The sequence below is a fragment of the Epinephelus fuscoguttatus genome, linkage group LG2 (genome assembly GCF_011397635.1).
Source record: "Epinephelus fuscoguttatus linkage group LG2, E.fuscoguttatus.final_Chr_v1".
Taxonomy (NCBI): Eukaryota; Metazoa; Chordata; class Actinopteri; order Perciformes; family Serranidae; genus Epinephelus; species Epinephelus fuscoguttatus.
Window position 1 is genome coordinate 7192404 of NC_064753.1, and position 15874 is coordinate 7208277.

Sequence of the window (15874 nt, forward strand, 5' to 3'; positions counted from 1 at the left end):
TTAAAACCCGGTGATTTATCAGATTAGTGCTCACTGTTTCTGGTTTCCTCTCCCAAACGAGGTCAGAGAGAAGCTGCTGACTACTCTGATCGAAACACTCTGCTCAAACCTCACAGCAGACATCCAAAACCACACAGCATGATGTCACAGTGAGGGGTGGAGCCACAGCACAGGAGGCTCTCTGTTCTCTGAGTTCCATGTATGGAAACAGGAAGTCACACAGGCTGCTGTCTGCATGGTGGCCCTAGTTCGAGAAATCATTTTTAACCATCTTTATGAGTGCAAATGATTACATATAATGATAAACATAAATAAAAAATAATAATCTTTTTTTAAACGTTTGTATAACAATGTATAACTGCTGTTTTGGACTTTGCTGCTTGAACATCATAAAGTCTGCCTCTGCCCCCTGCAGTGTCATTTTCCATCCATCCACCAGATGCCCTCCGATGCTCCCACCTGCCACAGTAACCTGACTCTCTCATCCACTGGCTCACCTGTGTCTAATTTCGCTTATCAGTTCTGCAATATATAACCGGCACATTTCCATTCCCTGTCAGACTGATGTTGCTGATGCCTTTGCTTTCCAGCCACCTAAGGCTGATCTTGATCTGTTCCTGTGTTTTGACCTGTTAAGTATCTTGTAAATTTCACCTCAATGTTCTTGCTCCATTTTTAGCGCATGCACGTATGGTTTCATTTGAAGTTTTCTCCCCAACAGTCAGAATCACTGTAAGTGCTTCTGTCACCGAGTTATTTATGCTGCAACACACTGACATAAAAGGGTTTTTTCTTTGCCTAAATATTTTCTTGAAAAAAGATGCAGCTGATGTCTATAGCTGAGAGGTATTAGCTGGAAAACAATGGGGCCATAGCATGAGGCCTCACACAGTCCAAATTCAAAGTAGAAAACAACATCACAGAAAATAAATACTTTACACATGTTTTCTAAGGTTTTGTCCAGGTGCTTCTCTAAAAAGAGGCTAAAATAATGTACTGAATGTGTGATTATGTGTGAAAAACTTAACACAGGCAGAAATGTCTTTTTAGGAGCTTACTAAATACAAAAACACTTATACAAAACCTAAATTGATACGAAAGACTGTACAGAGCCATTTGTTTATCATTCCTGTACATTTAGAACAGGCTATGGTGCTAGGAAAGGGTTCAGACCTTCTGTGGAGGTCTGGAGTGTCATTGACTATAAGACCCATAAGCCGTCAGGCCAGTCACTGGCTTTTGATTGGCTCTGTAATCTAAGAAGTGACACAAGACCTTGAAAGTGAACACAGGCCCCCGTTGGCTATTGCTGGCTATGGGGCGGGCATGGAAGCTCCTAAAGGCTCAAGTAAGGTGTATGTCAAAAGGTCAGGAGTTCGGCACCATTTTGATATGTAAATATCAGCATATTTACATGCTAACTGAAGAAATTATGGATAATATGAGGAGAAATTTGAACATTTGAAACAATGCAGCAGCAGTTCATGGATATCTATGGATGTAATGATGTGTTTGGACTAAATATTTTGGATTTACATTGTCTTGACCTTTTGGAGTGTTTAAGAACTGCATCAGCAACTCTGTTTTGTTTAGTTTGTTTTTTGTCTGACAGAAGGATTTATTTAACCTGCTGTATCTTGAAATGGTCAGCATCAATTAAACAGTGAGGAGCGCAGCTTTTGACCGTAGGTCTTATGAGTAAACCACTTAAACTTAGCAAACAGTTGTTTACATATCAATAATCATCAAATAAAACCGTAGTTCTTCTGAAAATTGTTCCACTTAATCCATTCATCTGTTGCTCAGCAGGTTCATTCAAACAATTTGGGCACCAAAATGTTTACTAACTTGTTTCCACCTGCGGTATGATACCCATGCCACCTAGGGCCTGAAACCTGATTCCTAATCTCTTCCTGCACCTCTTACCTGCCTCATTCCTGTTTACATGTGGATTCTTCGTTACTTTAGTGGTAAAGCTTTTGTCACTTTTTCAATAAATTACTGAACTTTTCCTGTCTTCATTTTGGTCCCTCCCTTTTTGCCTTGCACTCACCTGCACGGTGCATGTTCCCTCAGGATGCACTGTATTAACTTTGGTGATCATCGGACATCTATTGCCATCATCAGGTCAACATTTGAATGTGTCCAATACTTACGAAGTTTAGTGCAGGCTACACTGTGCAGCATGAGTCTAATAAACTTGGGTACAACATCAGATTTGATGTATGCAGACTGTACGATGACAGCAGGCTACCACGTACGATGCAATAGCTTCCCATAGTGAGTGCTCAAGGATGCTGCATGGATTATTACTTCTCCAACTGTGAAGTACAACATAGAGGGTCACATTATTAAATAACCTTAAGTTTTGTGGGCACTATATACTGCTGTGTGTGTTTGCTAGCTGCTAGGTTGCTCACCTGGCAGCTGCAACTCTGCCGCAATGTCCTTCCATGCTTCGTCCTTCTTTACGCGATCATGGTAAGGGCTGGAAGACACACCATACAGGCAAGGCTTCTGCTGCCACAACTCCACAAGGTTTCCTCTTTCCTAGAATCTCACACATTTCTTTTAGCATGTCTTGCCTCTTCCGGGGCGGCACAGTGGTGTGGTGGTTAGCACTGTCACCTCACAGCAAGAGGGTTCCCGGTTCGATCCCAGGTGTGGGAGCCCTTTAGTGTGGAGTTTGCACGTTCTCCCCCGTGTCAGCGTGGGTTCTCTCCGGGTTCTCCAGCTTCCTCCCACAGTCCAAAGACATGCAGATTGGGGACTAGGTTAATTGGTGACTCTAAATTGTCCATAGGTGTGAATGTGAGCGTGAATGGTTGTTTGTCTCTATGTGTCAGCCCTGCGATAGTCTGGCGACCTGTCCAGGGTGTACCCTGCCTCTCGCCCGATGTCAGCTGGGATAGGCTCCAGCCCCCCCGCAACCCTCAAGAGGATGAAGCGGTTAGAAGATGAATGAATAATAAATAATATTATAATAAATAATATTATATAATAATAATAGATTGTAATTATACAAAACCTAACAACAAACCCCCCCCCCCCCCCCCCCCAAGACCCCCAAGAGGATAAGCGGTCAGAAAATGGATGGATGGATGTCTTGCCTCCATGGTGAGCTGTTATCCAACTGTTTGTTTGGGTTTAGCGCCAGTGTGTCACAGCAGTCACACATTGAGATGATCGTCCCAAATTTCTGACAGTGTAAAGATTTTATTCCAGGCTGTCTTTGATTGCAAGACCATGACAGCGGCCATCCTTGAACCACTCTCACTTTGCCACATAGGACCACTGTTTTAGAGCCACAGCCAAAGATTGCCATGTTTCTGTCACGATGGTAATCTTTTGTCTGGGACAGCCCAAAATCACACAGTGTATACAGGGCTTATTGAGCTGCTGCCCTCTGGCAGGAGATTCAGGGCACTGAAGTCATGGACAAATAGACTCTAGGATAGCTTTTATAACAGGACAATAGCACTAATCAATACAAACCTCATCTGATTAGCTGCCTTTTTTCACAGTATATTTATCACCAACAATAATCTATTTATCTCCTCCACTTTAGATCACACTTAAGTGTATATTCTGTGTATTTTGTATATATTGTTCTATTCCTCATATATTTTATTTTATCTTATGCTGTAATACACAAGTATGACTTTACAATGACAATAAAGATTTATCTTATCTTATGGGTCCTTTTAATCATGCAAACTTGTGCATCCTTACCTCCTCTGTCCTCTTGTGACCTGGAAATCGTTGCCTTTCTGCCATCATGGAGGACCTTCCAATCCCTCAAATGCACCTTGAAGTGATGAAGAGAGAGGAGGCTTTTGGAGGAGCTTAGAGCGAGAGAAACACTGGTGTGTCCCACACAGAAGTCTTTTATCAAGTGGTGTGACAATGGAGATCCTCAAAGTTCATGCAGATTTTCCCTTCATGCAGTTCACTCTCACAGGCCTGACTGTGCAGTTGCGTGTATAAGGATACAGATACTATAATAGAAAACAAAATGACATGCAATATAATGCACCATCACCTTGGAATATATGGATCATTTAACTGTAAAGTGTTGTGCCATCACATAAAGCAGCAATTTGTTTGTTGTTTTTTATTTTACAATCAACATACGCACATTTTTAAACAGCTGTGTGGTGTTTTATAGTGCAGATAACAGTAATGAAAGTAAATAAATAGCCCAAGTTATCCTAAAAAATAACAGTGCATAAATCAGGTTTAATAGGAATATGAAAAGATCATTAAAATCCACAACTGTATACTCATAATGCCACAAACATTCAGCTATGTTAAACAATTTACATCGGTGAAAAAAGGCCTCCTCTATATGTGAGACTTTTACAGGATGCTTACATGCTTCTATCTATGTATGTATGTATGTATGTATGTATGTATCTATCTATCTATCTATCTATCTATCTATCTATGTATGTATCTATCTAAGTAAGTGTAAGGGTTTTAAATTGTTCTGAAATAAGGGGTTCTGTTTTAGCAGTCAGTTTGACAGGTGATACAGCTGCGCAACACATCATGCGTATTGACGTTGCTTAAAACTGATGCTATGGAACCAAGGATCTCTCATTTGGCAGCTTTGGCTCCTTCACTCTCACACTTATGTATTATGCTGCATTATATGATCTGATTGAAATATTCTAGACGTCTTTTGAATCATTTTCAGCACATTTCCCCAAAAATAATTCTGATGTGTTCAGTATCTTCAGAAACTTTAGAACTGAAAATAAAGTTCTCAAGTCAAAATCAGAAGAGTCAGCAGTCCTGAGAGCTTTCAGTTGCCAGAGATGTTATCAGTGAAGAGAACATCATCATTGTCATCTCTCAAACTGTCGATCACAGACTTTCGTCTGCTGAGATAGATGGACTGCAGAGATAACAGGAATCTCCCCTCTCATTTAACCGCCTGGTTATCAGATCAGAGGGTCACGCATCTAGATAAATACAACTCAACTCAGAGTTGTGACATGCACAGACTGGACAGGACCAAGGGAGAAAACATGAAGCTGAGACATAGTGCCTGCACACTGCTGGTGAGCATCTACAACTTTATTAATATGAACTGATGACACTGACCTGGGATAGATAAACCTGCTTTCAGAAGTCGAATTTGCCGCCAACATCTCCAAAATGACATAGGCTTTCAAATACAATGAATGAGAAATCAATAAGTGCATCATAATGGTGAATCAGTCTGATTATCAGCTGATATAAATCTTAAAACAAAACTAAAGTATGAGATAACTGATGGTGTCATTATGAGCTCATGGTTTTTGGCTGAGCATTGTTCCCACACACAACTTTAATTTAACCTTCGCGAGTATATTCACAGCTATACCCGTATTATGCATATATTGTCGGTTAAATAGTTGAAGACGTATTTGGGATGAACCTAAGGGTTCAAGAGATACAAAGAAAAATCTAAAAAAAAAAAAAGTATATAAAACTATTAATAATAAATGTATCTAAATAAAGTGTACCTTTTAAAAATGTTCTTAAAATACATTTTGTTGTTAGGAAAGAATAACTTGCTCATTTGAGCAAGAAGCCGCAATTGTACAAGAAATGAGTTGCTAGTGTCATTTCTCCTTCAGTGATTAGACTGTCGTAGACTTTCACTTTTGTCTCTAAAAGAGATGAGCGGTTTCCCTCCAAAATATTTCTCCATGTGCTTCAAACAGAAATACTTTCCCTTAAAATCATGAGTGATCTGGATCTTCTTACTCAGGTGAAACTAATATCACATTGATGAGCTTTAGTTTTTCAGTTTGTTGTAAAAAGTGACCTTTATTCAAGGATATCTTTGACTTGGGGCGGCACAGTGGTGCAGTGGTTAGCCCTTCTGTGTGCAGTTTGCATGTTCTCCCCGTGTCATCTTGGGTTTTCTCCAGGTGCTCCAGCTTTCCCCCATAGTTCAAAGACACGCAGGTTAGGTTAAGTGGGCACTCTAAATTGGCCATAAGCACGAATGTGAACATGAATAGTTGTCTGTCTCTGCTTGGTGCTTCAGTTTGTCAGCCCTGTGACAGTCTGGTGACCTGTCCTGGGTATACCCTGCCTCTTGCCCAATGACAGCTGGGATAGCGCCCCAGAAATACATGTAATATTCTGCATAATTGGCCTTTATTTCAAGGGAGGCTTTGGCTCATTTAAATTTACAGTAATAACCTCTTCTCTCCTGTCTGTAGGCATGTTGCAGTGTATTGTGGGTAGTTGTCTGCTGCTCCCCCAGAGACGCAGTGACTCCTCTTCCTCCTCCTGGTTGTACCCTTAAGTTGGCGTTCTCCACAGAGGTCTCCTCCTCATCTGAGGGAAATGGGAACATCCACCGCAGATCTTTGGCTCCATGGATCTGGAAGTCAGTCTGACCACACACAGGAAACACATGAATGAATGAACAAGTCAATGAGTGGGTTATTGAGTGAATATAGAACTAAACTAAATGTTTCTAACAGTAAATATATGTCTGTCCTTTGATGGAGTGACTCTGCTCTTATGTTCCAAATATCACTGGATCCTGGTTTTTAATTCTTCAACTAAAACATCAACTAAAGAATTTTGAATTGATCTTTATATTGTAGTGTAATGTACTGATTTACTGAAGACATATACTGTACCTTTTAGTTGACCTTTAAAAGATATGTGTTGAAGCAATATAATCTGTGCAACTGACAAATTACACATATTTCATGTATTCTTATGACACACACACTCACTGAGCACTTAAGCATTGTGGTGGAGAAGTACCTAGGACTCACTGTGAATCATTTCTAAAAATAGCATGAGGATGGGTTCAGAAAACACTAGTGGAAAATTAGGGGAATTACAGCTTGTCCTGAGAATGACCCTAGTAAGAGGAGGCGGTCTTAGATCTAGGAAAAACATTACTCAGCAGAAATATGACACCATTATGGTGGGAAAAAAGTGACTCAGCAGAGGTGGGATATCGTTACGATCAGAGCCAAGTGGGAAGGATTAAGGGAAAGAGATGACTCAGCAGAAATTCTACGATAAAAGAGCGAGCGCAAACAAAGAAACTTCAGTCTCGCTCCGGAGCTTGACTCATTGAGTTGTGATGTGTTTGTTGCCTGCGAGCACATTAAACTCAGTTGCATCTGATTCTACGTGACTCCAGTGAAATTCTGACCTCTGAGTATTTGAGTTTTTGATATCTAATGGAAGACAAAGAAAGTCCGTTTGGGAGGGGAAGAGCGAGGTCGCGAGCTTTCTGGCACGGCTCGAGACCTTGACTTTTTTGCTTCTACATAATTTGGCGAGCCAGCCAGGAGGACGAGGAGGTCGGATCCTAAGATCGGGCGCTGGCTGCACATCAGACGTACAGGTGGCCACCAGATAAGGTAAGCAGAGCCTTTTTCTGCCTAAACCGGTGCGTCTGAGGTGCAGTTGGGGCCACTCAGGTCGGAGGTATTTGACAAATCTCCTAAAAGAACCTAAAATGTGATGTAAAAATTACTAACTAATAACACAACATTGGAACATAGCTGATATATTGCTGGAGACAACTGAATCTAGTGCAACACAGTGTGTGTGTGTGTGTGTGTGTGTGTGTGTGTGTGTGTGTGTGTGTGGAAGTTAGAGAGATAAACATGGAGAGTGAATGTGGGAGTGAGTGAGTGAGTGTGTGTATGTGTGTGTGGAATGTGGGGGAGTGAGCTAGAGAAACCAAGCAGGCAAAAGAAAGAGTGAATGTGTGTGTGCTGAATGTACGGTAATAAATGTAGTGAGGAATGTAGTAAGAGTAAAGTATTTAAAGTATTAAGAGTATTTAAAGTACAATAAGAGAAGAAAAGAGTACTCAAAAGCACATACGTGGATACCGCTGCCGGAACTTGCCAACACTCCCTTTAGCCTGTAGGGGCGGGGGTGTTGATGCCAGCCGGCAGGCTGCGCGGGCGGAGTGCTGTGTAGTTTCGCGGATACCGCTGTTGGCTTGTCTAGCGCACTCTGAGTGGGTGCGTCTAGGGGAGGCATCAGGCCTGCATAGGCGATCTACCAAATAAAGTTAAAAGGCCTAAAAGCATCTGTGGATACCGCTGTTGTGAGGAAAGTGACCTTTCAGCCAAGAGGGAGGGGAGGTCACCGTAGACGCAACAGGTCTGAACGGACAGATAGCTCAGAGAAAAGTTAAAAAGCTCCTGTGGATACCGCCGTTTGAGGGGGGAACCTCTTGGCCAAGAGAGCAGAGGAACCACCCCCGGGAACGGGCCTGTACGGGCAGGTGGCTATAATAAGAAATAGAAAAGAGAAAAAACAAAAAAACAAGCAAAAAAAGTCAACTGATCGATCGCTAAGTGTAAATATTGTAATATACATTGTAATATGTCTGAAAGTAATCTGTAAAATAGTTAAATATAATCTTTGAGGATATTGTGCATGCTATTCATATAAGGGCTGTAAATATAGCTGTTAGTAAGGAAAATATAAATCAAAGAAGGTAGGAAGGTGTTGGGAAAAATTGTGTATGAAAAATTAGTAAACCATGTGGTGAGTAGGCTGAAATAGGATTAAATGGGAAGGGGAGTAAGTGTATAACAGACACTTAAGGGAATTGTTAAATAAATTAAACAAACAGGCTGCATAGTAGCAGCGTTGTGTTAATAAAAAAGAGGGAAAAAATTTATTGGGTAAGTGTATAAAGTCATCATTAGCAGCCAAGAAGCGGGGACTAACGTAACTTTTAGCTGCACCAAAAGTAGATGGAAGAAGGGGAAATCATTGAGGACGAGATTTGGGGAGAAGAGCACTGTATAACAGAGGGCCCTATAGAATATAAGGGGGTACGCACACATTTTTGGTTAGAACGCAGCTACATAGATAGCGAGGGGGCTGAGCATTGGCAGGACGAGCAGGAGATCAACCAGAAACTCTGGCAGATCACCAAATTTGTTAATTTAAAGGAAGTGAAAAAAGAGTATCCAGGGGCCCCGTGGGAAACGATTTTGAGAAGACTGTGGGTTCCATACTCATTAACCCCACTACTGCAGAATCTGTGTGATAATTATCTGGGCGCACCAGTAGCTACACTTCCTCTGCACCAAGTCAGTATACAAGGACCTGCGGGAGGAGAGACATACAATCCGCGGCTGCAGATTGTCATCGTGCCCAGAAAAGTTGAATGGGAAACAGGTAAATTTGGGTGTCTGAGTAAACGGAAGACTCAAGGGGACGGGTCTTGTGGTCTGGAATACAACCCTCGCAGAGAGAAGAAATTTAAAACTGCCATAACTGTAGGGAAAATAGTGGTATTGATACGCACAAAAGAAACAGACGAACAACCAGAAATCCCTAGGACCAGTACAGCAAAACAAGGATTCATGGGAAACAGCCAGGGCAGAATGGAAGGAGGGGCGTTGACCCCGATAGAGATGGTGATAAAACAACACCCCAGTCGCAACGATTCGGCGCTGTGCAGCCAAATGGCACAAAAGGACATCGGGAAAGAATCGTTGGCCTGTGCAGGGTACCTTCAATCTGGCATGCTGTGATGAAGTAGAGACAGAATTAAGACACATTGAAGCCCGAGACACAAAAGCAGGATACAAATTAAAAAACAAGAGAGCCAAGGAAAGAGAAGTACTAGGATGGTTCAGACAGACTGGAACAAGGATAATGGTGCAGCTAGAGGAAAATGACAAAGAACATCGGGCACAGGATGAAGTGACACCCACAGCACCGCCCCTGCTCACTCCACCACCGCCCCCGTACCCACAAGATTCAAAACAGCCTACAATAGGACAATACCCGCTGAGAAACTCAGCAGCAACAAAAATGGAGGGCCAATTGGAAGGGAAATTTACAGTGACTTTGACAAAAAACAATAAGCAGGGACCCGCTACAAGAGGACAGCGGAGGCCAAGAAAGAAATTACAGTTGGAGCCAGAGTCCCTCTCGGAAGCAGAGAGCACCTGTGGATCCACGAGTGATGAAGGGGAGGAGGAGCATGTGGAAAGTGAAACTGCCCCCTCTCCAAAGATATACAGACACCGCAACAGGAAAAGTAGTGATTGCACTGGAATTACTACTAGAGAACCAGCTTATAGCGCTAGTAGTGGAGGCGGCCAATCCACTGGAAACCAAACACCAACCACGGAATGGAAGGGAAGAGGGAGGCGGAAGCAGGTGAAAAACAGAAGCAGTGTTCACCACAAAAGTAACCTGAGCCTCTCCACAGATAGACCTGACTTGTAATAGGATTGCGAGGATGAAAGGGAAAATGAAGAGACGGAATCCAGATCTTTGGGCGCCGACTACGAACAACACTGGAAGCAAATATGGGATTGGGAGGCAAAGAATCAATTGTGCAAGGAGGGAAAAGGCCGGGGATCAACTACTATTGACCCACCACCATGTCCACATCCGCCAATGGAGAATGGACCCTGTAATGGAAGTGGTCACTGTCACCAAGGGCACAATCCCAGCGGCGCATTACTGACTGACGGCAGAGAGCTAGAGATACGTAGAGAACTGGAAGAGATTAGCCGGAGGACTGAAGACAGATTGCAACACATGAGTCAACTATTGGACACAATACAAGAACAGCAGTTAAGCGAAGGAAGTCTCCAGCAGGGGTTGGAAGAATCCTCAGCCAGCCCTACCACAGAACACATCACCATGACACTCCAAGGCACCATGGAATCGAGCAGAGCCCAGCCCACTGAGGAGCGCAGCGCTGGCAGGCGACCAGCCATGCACAGCAGAGTCCAGAGTCAAGGTGGCATGAAGTTGAGAGGAGGAAAAGTCCTCAGAGGAACCGAAGATCTCCTGCATCTGTTGGATGAGGAAGGTAACCGAACCACCATGTGTCCTCTGGTGACACAAGCTAATGGACACAGGCAGTACGAACCCTGGCCTTTCATGGACATGATAGGCCTGGCAGAGCGCCTGCCAACACTCACCGATGGCGCAGACAGACAAGTGGATACTGGCTCTGGAAGAAACAACAGCTGGAATACAGCTAGCCCTAGGGGACGTCAAAGCTCTGCTCACCTACGTGGCTGGTAAACAAACCACTCAGGAGATATTCACAGAAGCCAATGTGGGAGCGGCTATTGGAAATAACTACAGCGACGACATGGATTTTGGGCATTACCGCTCAAAAATATGGCGCAACTGAGAAAACACTATCCAGCCAAGAGAGATCCATCAAAGTTGGAGGGAGAGACTTTGGGAGAGGACGAATGTCCCTCTAAGTTTCTGCACGCTTTTCAGAAGAAATGGAAAGAAGAAACAGGAGAAGCATGGAATGCAAATAAAACAACACAGAGCCTGTTCAAAATGATGGTTAAAAAGCCATGCCAGAGAGCGTGCAGCGTCTAGAAGATGTGGTAGGGCTGATGAAGATGGACTGGCCGCTGTTCTCAGAGCACATAGTTCACCATGTTGAACTATATAGGAAAGACAGAAGGAAAAAAGAGGAGGAAGATAAACAGCTGGTCAATAAGTTGACTCAGCTACAGCTGGGGGAACTGAGCAAGTTGGTAAAGAAGGAAAAGGAGAAATCTAAAGTTCAAGCGCCTGTGGTGGCAGCAACTCAAGCAGCTCCTCCAACCCTCCCACCCCAGGCACCTCAGCAGACACCTCCCACAGACCCCAGCGCAACAGGGTATAATACCTCTGCCAACGCCACACATCACCACTATTATTACCAACAGATGCCAAGGGGTGGGGGCAATCAGCGGATCCCCAGAGGACGGGGCCGTGGGGGACCGGGAGGATGGAGGGGAGGCAGAAACTACGCACCAGGAAATCAGCAGGCCTTCCAGAACGCGCCCAATCCACAGCCAAGCCACCCACATGCAGGGGCAGGCCACCCAGAGGTCAGTCCGGATCCACCTGACAACAAATGCTGGGGGTGTGGCCAACCAGGCCATATACGGGCTCAGTGCCCTAGCAACCCTTGGGAAGGCCCTGCACAGAATTGGCCTGACATGCCTCAACAACCCCATGATAGGGGTGCCCAGAGAAGCCTGAAGGGGAACTAATGACACCAGTCATTTCATTACAGCCACATGATGAACCAACTGTACCTGTTGTCATCCAGACCAAGCATACTCATTTATGGTGGACACAGGCGCCACATACTGCATTGGAAAAGAAGGCTCCAAGTTCCCCCTCTCTACGTCATCCATAAAAACAGTAGGCTTCTCTGGGAAATCACAAGTCATACCATGACAGAGCCCATTCCAATGCTCATTGCAGGCAAAGTCATATGTGCACCTTTGCTATACTCCATCCACACCCCAGTGAACTTGCTAGGCAGAGACATTTGTGCCCTCTCAAAACTAAGATCATGAGTACCCAAGATGGACTGTATTTAGACTTCCCGGATGAACCCCACAAAGCATGATGTCCACAGCTGCCTCAAGCCACTACAGACACACAACAAGCCCTTGCCTATTGGCTCCAGCTGACACCAGAGGACTCACATCTCAAACAGAAATGGACTGAATGGGAGAAGTGGATTTGCATGCACTATGACACTGCACACACCCCCACTCTGCCACTGCACTGCACTCTCATGTATGACAGAGATCAGACTCATGTAGATTACCAGGAATGCTGGGATGCAGGGATCAATAAAAAACCATATCTCATCACCAGTGAAGACATATTTTTGGGGCCAGAGGGTGTGGCAGCGGCAGCGCGCCTTCCGGAGGAATTATCAGGGTGGTTTCAGGTGTCAAAGTCAACGCCGCACATCACGCTTTTAGTGGCCAAAGGTTATGAGTCTCATCATCTGGGCCCAATGGTCAGACGTGCACTGCAGGTGCGAGAGTGGTTACCCACCAAGAACAAATACATCCACATTTCAGATGACAAACAATACATCAGAATCTCAACTAAGACAGGTGATGAAACAGTCGCAGACAAGGTACATGTAGATGGTACTACTCCCACACAGACAGCAGTCACAGAAGAACACGCACAATTGTTGAGTAAAGTTCCACCACATCTATGGACAGCACATAAAACTGATGTAGGATAAGATCAGCGCAACCTGTTCGCATCACACTAAAACCACATAATAACCTATCATACCAGAGGCAGTATCCTCTCCAGTAGCATGCCAGTGACGGTATCCAACCCACAATTGAAGGCTTGGTAAAGGCTGGAGTTCTGGTCAAAACTAGAAGTCCGTGCAAAATGCTCATTTTTCCAATCAAGAAACCAACTTCTTCAGAATAGTAGCTAATGCAGTGGTGGAAACAGAGACGCCACATATGCCAGATTCACACACGTTGCTTTCAGACCACCCGACACACAGTGGTATACAGTCATTTATTTATGTTTTGTTTCTTTTCAGTGTACCGCTACACCCAGACTCTCAATATTTGTTTATGCTCACTTATGAATGTCAGCATTATGACCTAGCTAATTTGAACGTGCCAAGCACTGTATTACAGTATGCAGATGATTTGCTTGTCTGTTGCCCTTCAAAAGAATAATGTCAAAAGATTCCATTGCAGTGCTCATAGCATTAGCAGAGGGGGGACACAAGGTTAGTAAAGACAAATTGCAGTTCTGCCAGCAGTCTGTAGAGTACTTGGGCAGACAGTTGAGTGGGGATAAAGTGCATTGCCCCATCTCAGATAGAGGCAGTAAGTAAGGCTTCTCAACCGCAGATGGGCCAAATGTTGTCTTTTCTCGGCATGACAGGATACAGTCGGCCATGGATTTGTGACTATGCTATAAAACTGCTCCACTCAGAGCTTTAGTAAGAGCAGCAGGACAGACAAACAACACAGCACAGCTGTCCTGGACGGAGGAAGCAGAAGGTGCGTCAAGCCTTAAAAATAGACATGCACTCCGCTCCAGCGTTAGGCACTCCTAACTACTCCAAACCTCTTTATCTCTACGTAGCAGAGAAATCTGGGTTTGCGCGTGTCGTCCCAATGCAAGACACACCCACAGGTAAATAACCACTAGCATATTATAGCACTAAGCTCGATAAAATAGAGGCCGGTTTGCCTCCCTGTTATCAGGGCTAGCCGCAGCTGTCTTTGCATTTCAAAAAGCATCCTCGTTAACAATGGGACATCCTGTAACTTTGTACACCTCTCACCAGCTTTGGCCCTGCTGACAAGTCCCAGATTCGTTTTGACACAGGCCAGACGCACAGGATATGAGGTTATCCTGTCCACTCCTGAGCTCGACATTCAACGTTGTACCATCATTAATCCAGCCACCAAAATGGTTCTACCCATAGAAGGTACACCACGACGGTCTTCATGGCACAGACAAATTTATGCACACTCTTATGCACACTCGCAAAGATTTACATAATCAGCCCATTTTAACTGACCTCACATTGCTCGTTGATGGCTCCTGTTTTCAGGACGCCACAGGTAGTCATGCAGGTTATGGAATTGTACAGCTCAATAACGATCAGAATTTTGTGACTGTGCGATCATGTCATAATCAATTTGCTCAGTCCTGCTCCGCCCAGCTTGCAGAGATAAAAGCTCTAACAGCAGCATATAGATTCGCAAAGGAAAGTCACTGAATGCATATACAGATTCAGCATATGCATATGGAGTGTGCCACATCCACGCAAACATTTGGAAACAGAGAGGGTTTCGTGGAGCAGACGGCACCCCAGCTACACATGAGGAGGCCATTGTTGACTTGTGGAGGCTGTGCTCCTCCCCAAGCCCTAGCTATAATCAGATGTCCAGCCCACCAAAAGACTGATTCATTGGTAGCCAGAGATAATAACCTAGCTGATAGCTAGCAAGATAGCAGCCAAACAGGCAGCAATGGGTGCAGTAATGGCACCCATGTTAACCATCCAAGATTGTGAAACCTCACTACCATGCCTTCTCTTGTAGCCGCGCAAAACAGAGTAAGTGAAGCTGAAAAACGACTGTGGATCAAGCGTGGCGCTATCAGAACACAAGCACGGGGGCCAACAAATGGTCTCTGGCGAGACAGTCATGGCAATTTTGTACTACCAACCTTGTTGCTGCGACATGCTATAATTTGGGTGCATGGTAATGACCATTGCGCAAGGGGGGAGATCCTACGGAAATTGCAAGCAACATGGTGGTCACCATTCATGGCAGCCACGGTAGATAGAGTACTAGGCGAATGTGAGATCTGCGCAAGATACAACATCAGGAGAGTTTTTACAGCCCCACTGGCGCACATACCACCTCCAGACGGTCCTTTCAGACACCTCACGTTAGACTACATAGACATGGGAGCACAATCCAGAGTAAGAAAAATGAGATACGCCTTGGTGGTCATATGCGGATACAGCTGATGGGTAGAAGCAACAGCTATAGCCGATCAGATCATAGAACACTTGCAAAATTCCCCTGCCGAGAAGTCTTCCTGAGATTTGGGATGCCGGATACCATATCATCAGATAACGGAAAACACTTTGTATCTAATGTAATACAAGAAACACTGAAGCAACTAGGCATCAAACAAAAGTTCGGCTGTGTCTACTACCCTGAATCACAGGGGGCAGTAAAAAGAGCAAATGGGATTCTGAAAACAAAAATAGCAAAAATAGTAGTAGACAGTGGGGACAAGCTTAACTGGGTGGATGCTTTACCGCTTGCACTAATGTCAATGCGCTCACAAGCTAGCAGAATCACGCATCTAACACTGCATGAAATGCTTACGGGTTCACCCATGCCAATACTATATTTGAGGGTCCCTACGAAGGGCCCCCATTGGAGCAACTGCAAAATGAAATGTTTGACTATTTACGAAGTCTAACCCATATCCATAGGGCTATCTTCCAGCAGGTGAAAGGCACCACCGAGGACAGAAGGGTCGAAATCCCAGAAGACCTTCAACACATACTTCCTGG